The following is a 20,839-nucleotide window of genomic DNA, read 5'->3' as shown; positions in this document are numbered from 1 at the left end:
TACGGAAGCAGACCACCACATCTTTTCTCTCATGGAGCAGTGTGTTTGAATTGCCAACTTTTCTGTTAGCAGTCAAGGGTTTAACCACTGTACCAACAGACCTCCTTGACTTATAGGCTAGGTTTCTGAAATATAATGGATTTGTTACCTCTCTCGAAACCCATTCAGAATTTTTAACTAGTGCACAACCTACAACTCTTTACTAAAAGGTCTCTGAAAAAAGCATTCTTGTGAGTTGCATTGATTACAGAGCTGTTTCCCAGTGCATCACTGGGTGTTGCCTGGAATCTATAAAGTTTGCATAGCTCTGTCCTGATTAAAGAAGTCTAACACTGCTGGTCAGTTTTAATAATGACCGAGATTTATCTTGGGGATTTAAAAATTTTTAAACAGGTTTTAGAACCTGAAATATCAGGAGCACGTTATCTTTATTGATGCCACAGAATCTGGAATTATAGTAGCTAAACAGTAGGTTCAAGGTACAGTGCTGAACTTACAAAAAAGAAAGGAGTTGAATGGGTAGAAAGTAGTGCAAAAAATAAGGACCCGGCCCTAACTTTCGGCTCCATACTCTCACCCGACCTGCCTCTAGGACATTTCACTTCACTGATGACTGATTTTCCAAGAGGTCTCTTAACCCTACTATATAGTGACAGTTAATGATTTGCTCATAAGGTAGATATGAAGCAGAACAGTGTTCATATCAAAGACAACTGATCCCACTTCCAGGTCCATCTTTGGGCCAAGATATACGGTCGCCAACAGTGAGTTGGCGACTGTATTTTTTGAGTCCTGGCGCAAAGTAAGACCCATCTGTTTTGCCCAGCCATTTGTGTGAGTGCCACGAAATGGTCCTGTTATTAGTCTTATTTGTGGTCCTATTTGAGGTTAGGTATAATGTAAATAAACTTCAGTCTTCTTTGTGATGAATGCAGCCTGGGAATTAAAAGTAGTGGTGTTGGTAGTGGTAAGTAGTGTTGTGTCTCTATTTTCTCAATTACTCTGTTTTCTTTGGATTGGGAAACAGACATTTAAGAATGAGTTTGTCATCTGGAAGGGTAGTTATGACCATGTTACCCTCAACAAGATGACAAGATGTTATTTTTGAGCTTCATTACCCGCACCAAGGGAAATAGAGGGAAGAAGAAATAAGGAAGAAAGTGAAAGGAGGAAAGAAACAGGCAGGAAAGGAGAGAAGGGGAGAAAGGCCAAAGAGGAGAAGGAATGGCATGAGGGGAGAGGGAATATTTAGCTTGGTAGACTGACTGCCTGCTCATAGAATCGACTTTATTAGTTTGACCTGATAGTTCAGTTCATTCAACATCCGGTGAACTGTGGAAAAGGAAATCTGACTGATTAATTTGAACTGCTAGTTGTCAGTTAAATAGCTTATATGCAAATACGCAGCCTAGTTTCCATCACATTTTCTTTTCTAAATTAAACAGTGGATCAGATTCACTAACCATGTTTGATTGGTGAGTAGAACAATACCAGCTGGTGATGCAGATTTATCTAGGGATGGGCAATTTTTATATATCTGAATAATTTATTGGGGATTATTGTTATTCCATATAATTTCTCAGCATGAGTTATTTTTGTCAGTTTCTTTTATGAATGCTTTGTTGCCTTATAAGGAAATATGTGCACTCTCCTCTTCTCATTCAGTTGTCCCTGGTGACATCTACAGAATTTCTGTCTTTACACTAGTACATTTTTAATCTAATTCAAAAAACAGGGGGAAAATTTAGTTAGTCAATGTCATTGATTTTTTAAAATCTGATCCCATTCATTCAAAAGAAGATTTCAGATTTATCCTGAAATACAGTGCAGTCAGTGATAATATCCATACGCCTACAAAGAAGACCAATTAATACAATCATTATTCAAATTTGTGTTCTAACCACTAATGCCAAAGATGAAGAAATTGAAGGTTTATATCTACTTTTGCACTCCAAAACTGATCAAACATGCAATCAGGATACATTGATAATTACTGGTGACTGGAATGCAAAAGTTGGAAACAGAGAAGAAGGATTAGAAGTTGGAAAATATGGCCTTGGTCATAGAAACAATGTGGGAGATCGTGTGATAGAATTTTGCAAGACCAATAACATATTCATTGCAAATACCTTTTTTCAACAACAAAAACAGCTACTATACATGTGAACCTCACTGGATGGAATACAGAAGAATAGAATCAACTACATCTGTGGAAAGAGACGATGAAGAAGCTCAACATCATGCTTCAGAACAAGGCCAGGGACCAACTGTGGAACAGACCATTAGTTGCTCTTATGTAAGTTCAATTTTTAGCTGAAGAAAATTAAAACAAGTCCACCAGAGCCAATGTACGACCTTGACTATATCCCACCTGGATTTACAGACCATCTCAAGCATACATTTGACTCACTGAACACTAATGAACGAAGACCAGGCAAGGTGGGATGACATCAAGGACATCACCATACATGAAGATAATAAAAGGTCATTAAAGAGACACAAAAAGGGACCAAAATGGCTGTCAGAAGAGACTCTGAAACTTGCTCTTCAACACAGAGTAGCTAAGGTGAAAGAAAGAAATGATGAACTAAAAGAGCTGAATGGAAGATTTCAAAGGGCAGCTTGAGAAGACAAAGTATTCTAATGAAATGTGCAACGACCTGGAGTTAGAAAACCAAAAGCGAAGAACACGTTCTGAATATCTCAAGCTGGAAGAACCGAAGAAGAAATTCAAGCCTCGAGTTACAATATTGAAGGATTCTGTGGGCAAAAAAATTAAATGATGCTGGAAACATCAAAAGAAAGTGGAAGGAATATACAGAGTCAATGTACCAAAAAGAATTGGTCAGTGTTTAACCATTTCAGAAGTAACATATGATCAAGAACCGATGTTACTGAAGGAAGAAGTCCAAGCTGCACTGAAGGCATTGGCAAAAACCAAGGCTCCAGGAATTGACGGAATACCAGTTGAGATGTTTCAGCAAATGGATGTGCTCACTTGTCTATGCCCAGAAATATGGAAGAGAGCTAGCTACCTGGCCAACTGACTAGAAGAGATCCCTATTTGTGCCCATTCCAAAGAAAGGTGGTACAACAGAATGGGGAAATTATCAAATATCATTAATATCATGCGCAAGTAAAATTTTGATGATAAGATCATCTGAAAGTGGTTGTAGCAGTACATTGACAGGGAACTGCCAGAAATTCAAGCTGGATTCAGAAGAGGAAGCGGAACAAGGGATATCAGTGCTGATGTCAGGTGGATCTTGACTGAAAGCAGAGAATACCAGAAAGATGTTTACTTGTGTTTTATTGACTATGCAAAGGCATTCAACTGTGTAGATCATAACAAATTATGAAGGGCATTACAAAGAATGGGAATTCCAGAAAACTTAATTGTGCTCATGAGGAACCTGTACAAAGACCAAGAGGCAGCTGTTCAACCAGAGCAAGGGGATACTGCATGGCTTAAGTCAGGAAATGTGTGCGTCAGGTTTGCATTCTTTCACCCTACTTATTCAAACAGTATGCTGACCAAATAATTCAAGAAGCTGGACTGTATGAAGAAGAATGCAAGATCAGGATTGGGGGAAGTCTCATTAACAGCCTGCCACATGCAGATGAAGCCCTGCTTGCTCAATGGTTAAGAACATGGCTGCTAACCTAAAGGTTCCAGTCCACCAGCCTCCTTGGAAACTCTATGAGTCAGTTCTACTCTGTCCTGCAGGGTCACTGTGAGTCGGAATCAACTCAACAGCAACGTGTTTGGTTTGGTTTGCTATATATAGATGACACAACTTTACTTGCTAAAAGTGAAGAGGACTTGAAGTACTTACTAATGAAGATCAGTATGGATTAGGACTCAACATAAAGAAGCAAAAATCCTCACAACTGAACCGATGAGCAACATCATGATAAATGGAGGAAAGATTGACGTTGTCCAGGATTTCATTTTACTTGGATCCACAATCAACGCCCATGGAAGCATCAGTCATTTGCAAGTCTGCTGCAGAAGACCTCTTTCAAGCATTAAAAAAGCAAAGATGTCACCTTCAGGACTAAGGTGCGCTGACCCAAGCCACAGTATTTTCAATCACCTCATATGCATGGGAAAGCTGGACAATGAATAAGGAAGATTGAGGAAGAACTGATCATTTGAATCACGGTGTTAGCAAAGAATATTGACTATACCAGGGACTGCCAGAAGAAGAAACAAATCTGTCTTAGAAGAAGCACAGCCAGAATTCTTCTTATAATCATCTAATGTATATGGATTTGTTATCAGGAGAGATCAGTCCCCGGAGAAGGACATCATCCTTGGTAGAGGTCAGTGAACAACTGGAAGACCCTTAACAAGATGGATTGACACAGTGGCTTCAACAGTGGGCTCAAACATAACAACAATTGTGAGAATGACACAGGACTGGACAGTGTTTCATTCTGTTGTATATAGGGTCACTATGAGTGGAAATCGAGTAGATTGCACCTAACAACAACAATAATCCTATTCATGGGTGAATTTTATGTTAATCTGAGGTTTGCATTTAAAATCTCTGTACATCAGAGCAGCAGGGGTGGGGTTCTGGGGACCATGGTTTCAGGGGACATCTAGGTCAATTAGCATAACAAAACGTATTAAGAAAATGTTCTGCATCCCACTTTGGTGAGTGGCATCTGGGGCCTTAAAAGTTAGCAAGCAGCCAGTTAAGATGCATCAATTTGTCCCAACCCACCTGGAGCAAAGGGGAATCAAGAACACCAAAGACACAAGGGAAATATAAGCCCAAGAGACAGAAAGGGCCACATAAACCCAAGACTCCATCAGCCTGAGGCTGAAGAACTGGATGGTACCCAGCTACCACCAGTGACCACCCTGACAGAAAACCCAAGAGAAAGTCCCTGATGGAGCAGGAGAAAAGTGAGGTGCAGAACTCAAATTCTAGTGAAAGACCAGACTTAATGGCCTGACTGAGACTAGAAGGACCCCAGAAGACATGGCCCCCAAATCTTCTGTTAACCCAAAATTGAAAACATTCGTGAAGCCAACTCTTCAGCCAAAGATTAGACTGGACTGTAAGACATAAAAGGATACTTGTGAAGAGTGTGCTTCTTAGCTTAAGTAGATACATGAGACTAAATGGACAGATCCTGTCTGGAGGCAAGATGAAAAGGTAGAAAGGGGCAGGAGCTGGTTGAATGGACATGGGAAATACAGGGGGGGAAAGGAGTGTGCTGTCACATTATAGGGAGAGCAACTAGGATCACATAACAATGTGTGCATAAATTTTTGTATGAGAAACTAACTTGTAAAATATCTGTACATCAGATAGACAGAATATCCAAAATATTCTTCTATACATTTCAAGGGAAAAAGGAAACAGAAGTCAGAATTGAGAACTAGATGCATTTTCTAATAATGGATGTAATGTCAGCAGTGATTTATGACCATGCCCTCCTGTGTGGAAATATTAAAATATTACTTTGCACTAATGTGAAGCTGGGCATAAACATACCCCATTTAGTTCTACAAATATATATAAAAAAAAAAAAGTATTGCTATAAAGTAAAAGGAAGATAATTACATTATCTTTATTTTACGTAAAAAACCTATAGTCTTCTAAATCCTGTCATGTCAGTTTTTGAAGCTAAAAATAGGGATGACTTGATCTGTTGTGGGTTTTTAGGAACTGTTATGTAAAGGTGGTGTTGTGTGAAGAACAGAATTGGAAAAAAAAATAAATAATGTGATGTTTTAAGCCCAAATATTTAAGATATATTTAGGGATATTAATGCCTGGACTCAAACCAAAGATTAAAAGTACATATTAGAAAATAAGCATGAGTGCTTACAATTAATTATCTAAGCCAGGAGATCTGGTTCAAACCCTTATGATCTTCCAGTTGTACTTAAACACCAGTGGCTGCATGTGACAAGATTTACAATATCATGTGAGACAGAGCACTGAGTACATTGCAGTGGCGTTCTGTTTTGCTAAATACGTTCCTTTACTTCTTCTTCACCATCTGCCCCACCATCAATTCAACCATTTGAAAGTAGATCTAACACTTTTTCCAATTTGATTTGAAGTCAGAACTTCCCTTTAACGTGTGTAGTCAGACCCATAGTTGTTCTTTATTCTCTGAAATTAAGATTGTATGTAATCTTTAGGCTGTGAACATGTTGCTTAAGAGTTATTTTTAAAAAATCAGAATATAGCTAAAATTCAGAGATGCCGAGTTTCCAGTTATATCATTATGAAGTTCTTAACATGGAGGCATATTTTGTTTTCAGAATTGCATTTTTCCCCTCTTTAGATCCTTTTCTTTTCATTAAATATCTACTCTGGGAGGAGGGGTTTTTTTTTTTTTTTTCCTTTTTAAAAAAAAAAAAAAGCCACGCTTGACTGATAATGCATTGCTTTGGATGGTGAAACATTATGAAAGTTTAATTTTTAATTAAATCTGAAATACCAATTATAACTGAAAGAGATTTTGACCTGTTTCTTTTCAGACTGCCTGAAGTTACATGTAGAGGCTGAAATCACCACACCTTAAAAACAAAAGATTGAGCCGCGCTGCATTCTGGTAAGTGGGCGCTTGCTGTACCTTCCTCTGTTTCTGTGCCCAGCCCCCAAAAGGGATACAAACATTGGACATGAGCAAAGATTTGAATGTCCTTGAAGAGATATGCAAGCTTAAATGATTTCCTTATTTAAAAAAAAAATATAGTAAGTTGGGCTGGATATTCAGTATGTCTTTTTATGGAACCTAAAGCTTGAATCCCTTCTTTTGGCTGGTTTGAATTGCATTAGGGAGGGTGTCATCCACTGTGCGTGAGCACGGAGACATACACCCTGGCGGGAAGGATTCCTGCATTTTGTACAAGCCTCATCAGAGGTAACAGAAGGTTCCGTTTTCCTTTGTGATGTCATTAGTAATTTTTAGGTTTTGTGGCAATGGAAATGGAAAGAAAGAGAAAGTTCATGATGACGTCACAGATTCTGTTGCCTTGAGGACTTTGGGCAAAACCAAGTAAAATGCAAAATTCCCTTGTGTGCATGTATTCCCCATTCTGCTACGAAGCAGTCAAAATAGCTCATCTTATGTCTTCCTATGAGCTACAAGGCTGTCTCTCAGAGTCCCATTGTTCCATAAATGCATGTCCAAGTCTACCACAGTCTGGTCTACCCTTATTTAGCGGCTGTTTTGTCAATGTACTTGGAAGAACAATTAACATTTGGGATTTCAAAGTCTGAATAACAGGCAGTGAATAGAACCCGAGCATATAAAAGATTCAGACACCCAGGGTAAGAAAATAGAAGCTTATAGTTGGTGGGGGTAGAAAGAAAAGCACTTTAATGCTGAGGGCAAAGGTTGTGAAATACTGCAAGGAAAGTCAATCTGGATTTTTTTATTTTTTTAAATTTTAGATCAAAACATACATTTTGGTAATGAAATCCAGAAGCTTATGATGACTTCCTAAGTCTTGCAGTTTAATGTGTTGGTAGGTCTTTAGCTAGAAAAAAAAAAAATTTAGCTAGAGCATCTTAAAAAACTTGAATATTAAAAACTGAACATTCATCTCCTTGAGTCATTGTTGGAATACTGGGTATGGGTACACTGCATTATGGTTTTCAGAAGGCCACAGTACCTGTCCAACAGAGTACACTAAAGATGATTCGGATGACTTCTTCCATCTTGACTCAGTCCACTGGACTCTTTCACTATTGGCTGTAGGTCTTGTGTGTTGACTGTAGACAGTTCTAGGATTGTCTAAATTCTGTTGTCTAGACTCCTGCTCAGTCAGCTGTTTTGAGAGATGGAGCTTGGACAGAGCAAGATCACCTTACTGTCAGGAGCTTTGGCAGCTTATGTATGTTGCCCACTGAGCACAGTGTCTGGATGGTGTGATGAATAGATGATGGTTATTGTCATTTTTCTCATAATCCCAACAGTATAAACCTATGGACAGTAAGATCTCAGAGAACAGGGACCATTTCTTGTTCATCTTTGTAACCCCAGTACCTGGCACAATGAAAGACAATCAAGAAATTGCTGTTTTTATTAGTACTATTACAAAATTGAAAAAAAGTCAGAACCTTAGCATTCGTTCTGTCAGAGAGAATATTCATTGCAAAGGACAGTTGAATGAAAGTTTTTGACAGTAGGAGGACAATTATAAAGGAATTTGCCAATGGTAAATGTCTTCATAATATTACTTTATGCCTCAGTCTCCCAGTCGTTCTCCTCATTGACTTTACAGTTTTTTCTTCTGACCAGTAATGAGAAGTGTCATCCATATCACATTCTTTCAGTTTATGAAACGATCTTCAGTAGTTTGCCATTTAAGTTTTTTTTTTTGGTCTGATATCCCATAAACTGACTCTCTCCAGAGACAGTCTTCCTTACTCCAGGAAAGACGGTGTTGTGCCATCTCAGTTTGTCTCACTGCCACACAGTGGACTGTGATTCAATGAAATGTGATAAGAGCCCAGGGACTTGGGAAGTTGTAATTCGAAGCTTTTGCTTTCAGTGCTTAAAAAGCCAGGACCAGTGTCTCAGCATTTAATACTACAACATTATTTAGAACTCAGAACACTTTGATCTCTTCTATGTTTAGTTTCCACCACTCATCTGTCGGTGATTGGAATGCGAAAGTTAGAAACAAAGAAGGATCAGTAATTAGAAAATACAGCCTTGGTTATAGTAATGATGCTATAGATCACATGATAGAATTTTGCAAGACCAGTGACTTATTCATTAGCAATACCTTGTTCAACAACATGAATAGCAAGTATACACATGGACTTTGCCAGATGAAACACACAGGAATCAAATCAACTACATCTGTGGAAAGAGATGATGGAGAAGCTCAATATCGTCAGTCAGAACAACGCCAGGGGCCAACTGTGGAACAGACCCTAAATTGCTCACATGCAAGTACAGGTTGAATCTGAAGAAAATTAAAACAAATCCACGAGAGCCAACATACGACCTCGAGTATATCCCACCTGAATTTAGAGACCACCCAAAGAATAGATTTGACAAATTGAACACTAATGAACAAAGACCAGAAGACTTGTGGGATGACATCAAGGACATTATACATGAAGAAAGCCAAAGGTTATTAAAGAGACAGAAAAGAAAAAAGACCAAAATCAGTGTCGGAAGAGACTCTGAAACTTGCTCCTGAATGTAGAGTAGCTAAAGCAAAAGGAAGAAATGATGAAGTAAAAGAGCTGAGCAAAAGATTTCAAAGAGCAGCTCAAGAAGACAAAGTAAAGTATTATAATGAAATGTGCAAATATCTAGACGTAGAATACCAAAAGAGAAGAACATGCTTGGCATTTCTCAAGCTGAAAAAACTGAAGAAAAAATTTAAGCCTCAAGTTGTAATACTGAGGAATTCTTGAGACAAAAAATTGAATAACACAGGAAGCATCTAAAGAGATGGAAGGAATCTGAAGAAGATGGAAGGAATACAGAGTCACTGTACCAAAAAGAATTGGTCGACATTCAGCCATTTCAGGAGGTAGCAAATGATCAAGAACTGATTGTACTGAACGAGAAGTCCAAGCTGCACTGAAGGCATTGGCAAAAAACAAGCCTCCAGGAATTGACGGAATTTCAATTGAGATGTTTCAACAAACAGATGCAAGACTGGAAGTGCTTACTTGTGTATGCCAAAAAATTTGGAAGACAGCTACCTGGCCAACTGACTGGAAGATATCTGTATTTGTGCCCATTCCAAAGGAAGATGATTCAATGGAATGCAGAGATAATTGAACAATATCACTAATATCATATGCAAATAAAATTATGCTGAAGAAAATTCAAAATGTCTGCAGCAAGATGACATGATTTTATACACAGAAAACCCTAAGCAATCCTCCAGAAAAATTCTGAAACTAATAGAAGAGTTCAGCAGAGTATCAGGATACATACAAGATAAACATAAAAAAATCAGTTGGATTCCTCTACACCAACAAAAAGAACATCGAAGAGGAAATCACCAAATCAATGCCATTTACAGTAGGCCCCAAGAAGATAAAATACTTAGGAATAAATCTTACGAGGGATGTAAAAGACTTATACAAAGAAAACTATAGTACACTTCTGCAAGAAACAAAAAGTTACTTACATAAGTGGAAGAACATACCTTGCTCGTGGATAGGAAGAATTAACATTATAAAAATGTCTATTCTACCAAAAGCGATCTATACATTTAATGCAATTCCGATCCAAATCCCAACGACATTCTTGAATGAGATGGAGAAACAAATCACCAACTTCGTATGGAAAGGGAAAGAGGCCCCAGATAAATAAGGCATTACTGAAAAAGACGAACAAAGTGGGAGATCTTACTTTACCTGATTTTAGAACCTACTATACCGCCACAGTCGCTATGAGTCGGAATCGACTCGGTGGCACTGGGTTTGGTTATACCGCCACAGTAGTCAAAACAGCCTGGTACTGGTACAACAACAGATACATGGACCAATGGAACAGAATTGAGAACCCAGACATGAATCCATCCACATAGGAGCAATAGATATTTGACAAAGGCCCCAAAACAGTTAAATGGGGAAAGACAGTCTCTTTAACAAATAGTGCTGGCATAACTGGATATCCACCTTCAAAAAAATGAAACAAGACCCATACCTCACTCCATGCACAAAAACTAACTCAAAATGGATCAAAGACCTAAATATAAAATCAAAAATGATAAAGATCCCGGAAGAAAAAATAGGGACAATGCTAGGAGCCCTAATACATGGCATAAACAGTATACAAAACATGATAAAGAATGTAGAAGAAAAACTAGATAAGTGGGAGCTCCTAAAAATCAAACACCTATGCTCATCCAAAGACTTCACCAAAAGAGTAAAAAGACTACCTAGAGACTGGGAAAAAGTTTTTAGCTATGACATTTCTGATCAGAGCCTGACCTCTAAAATCTACATGATACTGCAAAAACACAACTGCAAAAAGACAAATAACCCAACTAAAAAATGGGCAAAAGATATGAATAGACACTTCACTAAAGAAGACATTCAGGAAGCTAACAGATATATGAGGAAATGCTCATGATCATTAGCCATTAGAGAAATGCAAATCAAAACTACAATGAGATTTCATCTCCAACAAGGCTGGCATTAATCCAAAAAACACAAAATAATAAATGTTGGAGAGGCTGTGGAGAGATTGGAACACTTCTACACTGCTGGTGGGAATGTCAAATGGTACAACCACTTTGGAAATCGATTTGGCACTTCCTTAAAAAGCTAGAGATAGAACTACCACATGGTCCAGCAATCCCACTCCTTGGAATATATCCTAGAGAAATAAGATCCTTTACACGAACAGATATATGCACACCCATGTTTATTGCAGCACTGTTTACAATAGCAAAAACATGGAAGCAACCAAGGTGCCCATCAACGGATGAATGGATAAATAAATTATGGTATATTAACACAATGGAATACTATGCATGGATAAAGAACAGTGAGGAATCTGTGAAACACTTCATAACGTGGAGGAACCTGGAAGGCATTATGCTGAGTGAAATTAGTCAGTTGTAAAAGGACAAATATTGTATAAGACCACTATTATAAGAACTTGAGAAATAGTTTAAACTGAGAAGAAAACATTCTTTTGTGGTTACAGGAGAGGGGAGGGAGGGAGGGGGAGGGGCATTCACTAATTACATAGTAGATAAGAACTACTTTAGGTGAAGGGAAAGACAGCACACAATACAGGGGAGGTCAGCACAATTGGACTAAACCAAAAGCAAAGAAGTTTCCTGAATAAACTGAATGCTTCGAAAGCCAGCGTAGCAGGGGCAGGGGTCTGGGGACCACGGTTTCAGGGGACATCTAAGTCAATTCGCATAATAAAATCTATTAAGAAAACATTCTACATCACACTTTGAACAGTGGCATCTGGGATCTTAAATGCTAGCAAGCAGCCATCTAAGATGCATCAGTTGGTCTCAGCCCACCTGGATCAAAGGAGAATGAAGAACACCAAGGACACAATTATGAGCCCAAGAGACAGAAAGGGTCACATGAACCAAAGACTACATCATCCTGAGACCAGAAGAACTAGATGGTGCCTGGCTACAACTGATGACTGCCGTGACAGGGAACACAACAGAGAACCCCTGAGGGAGCAGGAGAGCAGTGGGATGCAGACCCCAAATTCTCATAAGGCCAGACTTAGTGGTCTGACTGAGACTAGAAGGACCCCAGTGGTCACGGCCCCCAGACCTTCTGTTGGCCCAGGACAGGAACCATTCCCGAAGCCAACTCTTCAGACATGGATTGGACCGGACAATGGGTTGGAGAGGGATGCTGGTGAGGAGTGAGCTTCTTGGATCAGGTGGACACTTGAGACTATGTTGGCATCTCCTGCCTGGAGGGGAGATGAGAGGGTGGTGGGGGTTAGAAGCTGGAGAAATGGACACAAAAAGAGAGTGGAGGGAGAAAGTGGACTGTCTCATTAGGGGGGGAGTAATTGGGAGTGTGTAGCAAGGTGTATATGGGTTTTTGTGTGAGAGACTGACTTGATTTGTAAACTTCCACTTAAAGCACAATAAAAAAAAAATCAGAGGGCTTGCACAATGTGGAGACTCTCTCTATATATTTAGAATAAAACTTCGTGTCTTTACTGTCAAAAAAAAAAAAAAATGTCTGCAGCAGTACATCAACAGAGAACTACCAGATATTCAAGCCAGATTCAGAAGAGGACACAGAACGAGAGATGCCATTACTGATGTCAGATGAATCTTCTGAAAGCCGAGAATACCAGAAAGATGTTTACCTGTGTTTTTATTGACTACAGAAAGACATTTGACTGTGTGGATCATAACAAAATGTGGATAACATTGTGAAGAATAGGGATTCTGGAACACTTAATCATGTTCATAAGGACCCTGGAGCCCTGGTGGCGTAGTGAATAAGAGCTCAGCTGCTAACCAAATGGTTGCAGTTCGAATCCACCAGCCATTCCTTGGAAACCCTATGAGGCAGTTCTACTCTGTCCTACAAGGTCACTATGAGTCAGAATCGACTCGATGGCAATAGGTTTGGTCTTTGTGTTTTTTTGGTTATGAGGAGCCTGAACATAGATCATGAGGCAGTTGTTCCAACAATGATATACTAAAAACCCAGCCCCGTGCCGTGCATGGTTTAAAATCAAGAAAGATGTGTGTCAGTGTTGTATCCTTTCACCATACTTTTTCAGTCTATATGTTGAGTAAATAATCCAGGAAGCTGGACTATATGAAAAAGAATGTGGCATCAGGATTGGAGGAAGACTCATTAAGAACCCGTGATATTCAGATAATACAACTTTGCTTGTGAAAGTGAAGAGGACTTGAAGCACTTACTGATGAAGATCATAGACTACAGCCTCCAGTATGGATTACGCCTCAACATAAAGAAAACAAAAATCCTCATAACTGCATCAGTAAGCTACATCATGATAAATGGAGGAAAGATTGAAGTTGTCAGAGATATCATTTTACTTGAATCCACAATTAATGCCTTTGGAAATAGCAGTCAAGAAATCAAATGACATATTGCATTGGGCAGATCTGCTGTAAAAGACCTCTTTAAAGTGTTCAAAAGCAAAGGTGTCACCTTGAGGACTGAGGTACACCTGACCCAAGCCATGGTGTTTTCAATTGCCTCATATGCATGCAAAAGTTAGGCAATGAGTAAGGAAGACCAAAGAAGAATTGATGACTTTGAAATACAGTGTTGGCAAAGAATATTGAATATACCATGAAGTGCCAGAAGAAGAAACAAATCTTTCTTGGAAGAAGCACCAAGAATACTCCTTAGAAGTGAGAATGGTGAGACTTTGGCTCCCTTATTTTGGACATGTTATCAGGAGGGACCAGTCCCTGGAGAAGGACATCATGCTTGGTCAGGGTCAGATTATCCAATAAGCAAGGTAAGCATGGGCTTACCCGTGCGTATTTACTAGTCAAAGATTCTGCATCTAGGTGTTGCTGGCATCTGTCTCTCTCCCAAACCTATAGCACCGTCCTACAGAATCAAAGCCACTTTTCAAATTTACAATCCCTGACAGGGGTGGATGACCCAGAAAGCAAGTTAAGCAGGGTTTACTTGTACTTACTAATCTGCAGTGAAAAATTTCACAAGGGTTTTACCACATCTGAAACCCATATAGGTAATCTGCCCCTGTGCTTGGTAAAGTAGAGCTTCAGCGAAAAAGAGGAAGACTCTCAAGGAGATGGATTGACCCAGTGGCAGCAGCAGTGGGCTCAAACATAACAATTGTGAGGATGGCGCAGGACCAGGAGTGTTTTATTCTGTTGTACATAAGGTCGCTATAAGTCGGAACCAACTTGATGGCACATAACAAAAAAAAAAACAAAAAGTTTCATTTCCTGGTTTTATTTTTTTTGCATCCAAGGTTCTTTGTGGTACTCGCCTCCCCCCACTCCACACACACACTATTTTAATTTATTTTCAAAAGTGGTCCATTCATTTTTATTAAATCAGCTTCTGGTGATGCAAATTAAGGCTCTCATAAAACTTGGCCTCTGAGGCAAAACTAGAATGATAAATTTTAGGCCTAGTGCATTGCACTGTTATCATGTTGAATAACATTTAAGTACATCAAACAATTTTAGCAACACAGTTATCATTTTTAAGATTAAAAAAAATTGAAGGAAATGGGATTTAAGGGTAGAGCATCATCAGGCTTATAGCCAGAATGGATGTAAAAGAAATAAAAGTCTAATTCTCATTTTAAAAGAAGTAAACTGAGGCCCAGGGCAGGAAAAACAGGTTACACAACCAAACTGACCACCAATGCTGATCATCCCCAAGCATCTAGTTTTGAGGGTGGACCTAAGTTTAGAGCTGAGGCTTCGACCTTTCATCTACTCTCAGGTCCTAAGCAGTACTTTGTGAGGAACACATTGCCTAAGGCTCATATTTAAGACCTGGTGAACTGTAGTCTCCTGCACAGAGAGCAGTCCAAAATTAGCCTATGAAGTGTTCTGAAAATATGAATTTCCAACAAAAAAAAGTTTAATTTTTCATTTTTCCCATACCTTTTGATATCATGGCTTCAGGTGTCCTATAAATCACAAAGCAGCAGATTTATCTGGTTGACTTAAAATTCTTTATGATGATTTGGAAAGTGGACAGAGGACCCTTAGAAACGTCAGTAGTTTAATTGGGCTTATAGGCATGACAAAACCAGTTATCTGAACAGAGCCATTGTGACATGAAATTCAGATGTTCCGAGAGCATGCATCATGCATGGTGTCAGAATGTCACTGTTTCCAGGGGTCATTTCCATCAGAGAAAAGTTTTTCAGGGCTGGAGAAAAAAAATGAAATAAACTTTAATAATTTAAAATGAATTATTTGCCCTGGTAATTTCTTTCAGGTTTTATTGGGTTATGATATTTAGCAATCCAAAAAAAGCAATGTAGGAAATTTTCTATTATTTTACCCAGAGGTAGGTTCTGAACACATCTTTTTTTTTTCCTTCAAATTTTTTTTATTTCCCCCAGACCTTCTCTCTTCCACATGAAGAATCTTAAGTTACTGTGTATAAAAAGTTAGTGGCCTAAGTCTTTGTGCCCCAAACACACACACACACACACACACACACACAAACCTGTTGCCGCCAATTCCAACTCATGGTAATAATTCTGCCCTTTAAAATTCTATGGAAATGTTAGCATATAGAGAAGGGGGAACTGAGGCACAGGGATGCTGGAGCAGGACCTTAGATGTAGGTGGTCTTCCAGGTTCTTTCTCTGGACGTCATCTCTCCTTTCTCTATGATAATTAATATTGATTCTTTGCCTCCTATGAACAAACCATTTTGTGAGACTACACAGATGAATAAAGCCTATTTCCTCCTATCAAGGAATTCATACTCTATTTGGGAAGTACATGCATCTTTCACATAGGCAGAGCCATGTGGGTACAGCACCCAAACCAAAGCCCAGTGCCGTCAAGTCAATTCCGACTCATAGCGACCCTATAGGACAGAGTAGAACTGTCCCATAGTTTCCAAGGAGCACCTGGTGGATTTGAACTGCCGACCCTTTGGTTAGCCATAGCACTTAACCATACGCCACCAGGGTTTCCGGGTACAGCAGAGGAAGTAAATAACTGCATGATTACCATTTCTTCTGGGCCATCAAGAAATGATATATATAAACAAGAAACTCAAGAAGAAAACCAAAAGACCTGTTGCGGTTGAGTTGATTTTGACGCAGGGTGACCCCATGTGTTACGGTGTAGAACTGTTCCATGGGGTTTTCTTGCCGGTAATCGTCATGGGAACAGATTGCAGACCTTTCTTCTGCAGGGCCGCTGGATGGGTTCAGACTGTCAATCTTCAGGTTAGCAGCTGATCACAAACCACTTGCGCCCCAGAGAGTAGTAAGGGAAATTTGAGGGAACAGAGAGTAGTAATGGTATGACTTGAGTATAGGATGGCTCTTGGGACCAGTGGTTATGGAAGAGAAGAAGGGAGATAATTAGAATGTGTGAAGGAGCAGTGTTTTCCAAATTGCACTTTGCAACCCATTTGTAGGTGGTGATGTCAGTTTAGAGAATCATAGTCAGTATGTTTTTCATGAAATAGAATCAAATGAAAAAGAAATTTTAAAAAAATGCGTAATTTCTTACTGGGAATCATGCCCCAAAATACAAAAGCCACTGTAATAAATCTTTTAAATACCCAACTTATGTAATCCTAACTAAGGGATAATATTACTTACCCACTGTATGTATGATCAAGATGAGAGATTAAGCAATTTATCCAAGGCCATACAACAGGTAAATGGTAGAGATAGAATTTGAACATGGGTGTCAAATTCCATGTTCATATTGTTTCCATGATTTGACACTGCTTCTCAGATTTGCATACTTCAATTGTTCTACTTTTTTTTCTTTTAATTTTTATTGTGCTTTAGGTGAAACTTTACAAATCAAGTCAATCTCTCATATAAAAATTTATATATACCTTGCTATATACTCCTAATTGCTCTCCCCCTAATGAGACAGCCCACTCCTTCCCTCCACTCTCTGTTTTTGTGTCCATTCTGCCAGCTTCTGACCCCCTCTGCCCTCTCATCTCCCCTCCAGACAGGAGATGCCAACATAGTCTCAAGGGTTTACTTGATGCAAGAAGCTCATTCTTCACCAGTATCATCTTCTATCCCATAGTCCAGTCCAATCCTTGTCTGAAGAGTTGGCTTTGGGAATGGCTCCTGTCTTGGCCTAACAGAAGGCCTGGAGACCATGACCACCGGGGTCCTTCTAGTCTCAATCAGGCCATTAAGTCTGGTGTTTTTATGAGAATTTTACGAGAATTATTCTGCATCCCACTGCTCTCCTGCTCCCTCAGGGGTTCTCTGTCGTGTTCCCTGTCAGGGCAGTCATCAGCTGTAGCCGGGCACTGTCTAGTTCTTCTGGTCTCAGGCTGATGTAGTCTCTGGTTTATGTGGCCAATTGTTTTGCTCTTAGTAACTCACAAATGTATATCTCTCCCCTTGACATCCCTCCCAAATTCTATCCCTACATTTCCAACATTCTTACATAGATCTTTAACTAGGTATCATACTAGCCTCTTAAAGTCAGTATATCACAACTGAATTTATCCTCATAATTCAAAATCATCCTCTTTTTGACTATCTTAATTTTTTCCATCCCAATTTTCTAGGTCATCTTGGCTCAAAATACATCTTTTTTTTTTTTTTGGCTTCCTCTCCTTCCCAGATGTGCAGTAAGTGGCCAAGTCTTGTTAATTCTCCTTCTTTGGTACCTCTGTCTTAGCCAGGCTGTCATCTCTTCTTGCCTGTAATAGCTCCTAATTGGGAGAGACAGAAGAGAGAGACCAGTAGTTAATTCTAAGCACTGCTGCCCTCTTAACCTTTCTGAAGCAGGAGCCCTAAAATATGCCACACCAGATAGTTGTTGTTAGGTGCCATCAAGTTGGTTCTGACTCGTAGAGACCCCACGTACAACAGAACAAACCACTGCCCAGTCCTGCGCCATCCTTACAACTGTTGTTATGCTTGAGCCCAATGTTGCAGCTACTATGGTAATCCATCTTTTCGAGGGTCTTCCTCTTTTTCTCTGACCTTCTACTTTACCAAGCATAATGTCCTTCTGCAGGTACTGGTCTCTCCTGATAATATGTCCAAATATGTGAGACGATGTGCCCCCATCCTTGATTATAAGGAGCATTCTGGCCGTACTCTTCCAAGACAGATATGTTCATTCTTCTGGCTGTCCATGGCGTATTCAACATTCTTCACCAACTCCACACAGAGACGTTCAGTAATCCAGTATTGACTACTGTGTTAGTTACCTAGTGCTGTCATCACAGAAATACCACAAGTGAATGGCTTTGAAGAAAAGAAGTTTATTTTCCCATAGTTCTGAAGGCTAAAAGCCCACATCAGGATCTTGGCCTTGTCATATTTTTCTGTGAGCCTCTCTCCTCTCTGGTGACTTCCAGAAATCCTTGATGTTCCTTTGCTTGTAGGTGATATTCACATGATGACTGTCTTCCCCCGTACGTACCTCTCTGTCTATTCTGCTCCTTTTATAACTCAGAAATGATTAGATTTAGGACCCATCCTATACTGGTATAACCTCATAAAAATAACAAAAGAAGACTCCTGTTTCCAAACAGGACCACATCCACAGGTACAGTGGCCAGCACTTCAATACATATCTGCGGGGGACACAATTCAATCCACAACAACTATGAAACAATCTGTAACCAATGTCCATGGCATTCTAAAATCTAATTCTGATCCCATTTCTCACTTAACCTTCACCTACTTGATTTTATGTACTCTACAGTCAGGCCAAACTCTTTTATACATCTTTATTAATATTGTTTTCCACTCTCTGGAATGCCCATCCTTCTGTTTTTACATATGCAAACCAAACCCATCATTTCAAGTCCACTTTGAATGCTATTAGCGCCATGAAAACTTTTTTTCTTTGAACTAGCCAGAAATAATCTACTTTCCATTGTCTATCATACTCACTTAGAACCTGTAGTGGGTTGAATAGCGAGTGTTCCTCTAAAATTTATGTCCACCTGTAACCTCAGAATATGACCTTATTTGGAAACAGAATATTCGAAGATATAATTAGTTAAGGATCTCAAGATGAAATTGTTTTAGATTTTGGGTAGACCCTAGATTCATTAACTGGTGTCTTTCTAAGAGAAAGGAGAGAGTAATTTGGGCCTAGAGATACATAGAAAAAAAGGCCAGTGAAAACAGAGGTAGGTGATGCAGTGGTGTTGAGCCAAGAAATGCCTGGGGCTACCAGAAGCTGAAAGAGGCAAGGAAGGATTCTTCTCTAGAGACTTCAGAGGAAGCATGGCCCTGCTGACAACTTAATTTCAGACTTCTAGCCTCCAAAACTGTGACAGAATACATTTCTGTTGTTCAAAGCCACCAAGTCTGTGGTCATTTGTTACAGCAGCCGCAGGAAGCTGATACAGTACCCATCTATACTTTTTTAAAGCCATGATTACTTCTGTATTTTATAAAAATATTTATGTGTTTACCTTATCCCCTTACTAAAATTCTTTGGGGGTAGAGTTCGTATTTAATTAATATTTCTAAACTCTATGAGGAGCCCTGATGGTGCAATAGCTAAGAGCTTGGCCGCTAACCAAAAGATCAACAGTTCAAACCCACCAGCTGCTCCTTGGAAACCCTGTGGGGCAATTGTACTCTGGGTTCAGTGGTAGAATTCTCATCTTCTATTATACCCGGGTTCAATTCCCTGCCAACAGACTTCACGCACTGCCACTACCTGCCTGTCACTGAAGGCTTGTGTGTTGTTACGATGCTGAACAGGTTTCAGCAGAGCTTCCAGAATAAAACAAACTAGGAATAATGACCTGGCAGTCTACTTCCAAAAGTCAGCCAATGAAAACCCTATGGATCACAACAGCCCTACCCACAACTGATCATGGGGATGGAGCAGGACCAGTTAGCATTTTAGTTCCTTTGTGTATGGGGTCCCCATGAATCAGGGGCTGACTTGAGGGCAGCTAACAACAACAAGAGCAAACTATAGAATCTACCATAATATAATCATTAATTCAGTAGTCAACAATGCGTAACAATGGCAATATAGAAACATTTTGTAGTCCTTTATGGAACTTACAGTCTCCCAAGGGAATCAGACAATAGGTAAGTACAGCCATCCCTCAGTTTCTCTGGGGGATTGGTTCCAGGACCACCACCACCCCCACCCCTGCAGATACCAAAAGTCCCTAATTCAAAATGGCGAAGTATTCACCTATAACCTATACAATCCTCCCGTACACTTTAACTCATCCTTAGGCTATTTACAATACCGAATATAATCTAAATGCTATGTAAACAGTTGTTAATGCTTATACTTAACACTTAGTGCTTTCTCAGTCTTTGCAAACATTTTATCATGAACAAGAGAGACCATTTTTGCACTAACAGTTCCACAGATTTCAGCTTCTTTCTGCTTTATTGTACGAACACTTGATGCACTCTTACTGACCTTAAGGGCCCACTTAGGCAAGTGACATGCCACGTTTTCAAAAGATTTAAGATTTTAATTTTTTTCGTGGAGAGATAGCACTTTACCCTCCCTCTTAGCTTTTGAGAGATTTCTTTGACCACTTAATTGCTTTGTAGGAGCCATTTTTTTTTCCACAGAAACAAAGGGTGCACAGAGCACAAGTAGTAAAGGAACGGGACATGAGGCTAACGGTGCTCGACAAAAAGTGCTGGGAAGAGACTGAGGATCTGTGAGGTGG

At 39.5% G+C, this 20,839-nt stretch overlaps 1 protein-coding gene across 50 annotated transcripts in view; it reads left to right on the top strand.

The window, feature by feature from the left end:
* ZBTB20 (zinc finger and BTB domain containing 20) overlaps positions 1 to 20,839 on the top strand; it is a 1,035,663-nt gene that overhangs the window by 456,911 nt on the left and 557,913 nt on the right. For all 50 annotated transcript variants that reach the window (XM_064283302.1, XM_064283702.1, XM_064282699.1 and 47 more), the window contains one exon: positions 6,511 to 6,584. The gene's annotated coding sequence lies outside the window, so the exon portion shown is untranslated. The remainder of the gene's footprint in view (positions 1 to 6,510; positions 6,585 to 20,839) is intronic.

The sequence above is a fragment of the Loxodonta africana genome, chromosome 1 (assembly GCF_030014295.1).
Source record: "Loxodonta africana isolate mLoxAfr1 chromosome 1, mLoxAfr1.hap2, whole genome shotgun sequence".
NCBI classification, from domain to species: domain Eukaryota; kingdom Metazoa; phylum Chordata; class Mammalia; order Proboscidea; family Elephantidae; genus Loxodonta; species Loxodonta africana.
The sequence above is the reverse complement of the archived record's forward strand: the minus strand, read 5'-3'. Positions and strand labels throughout refer to the sequence as shown.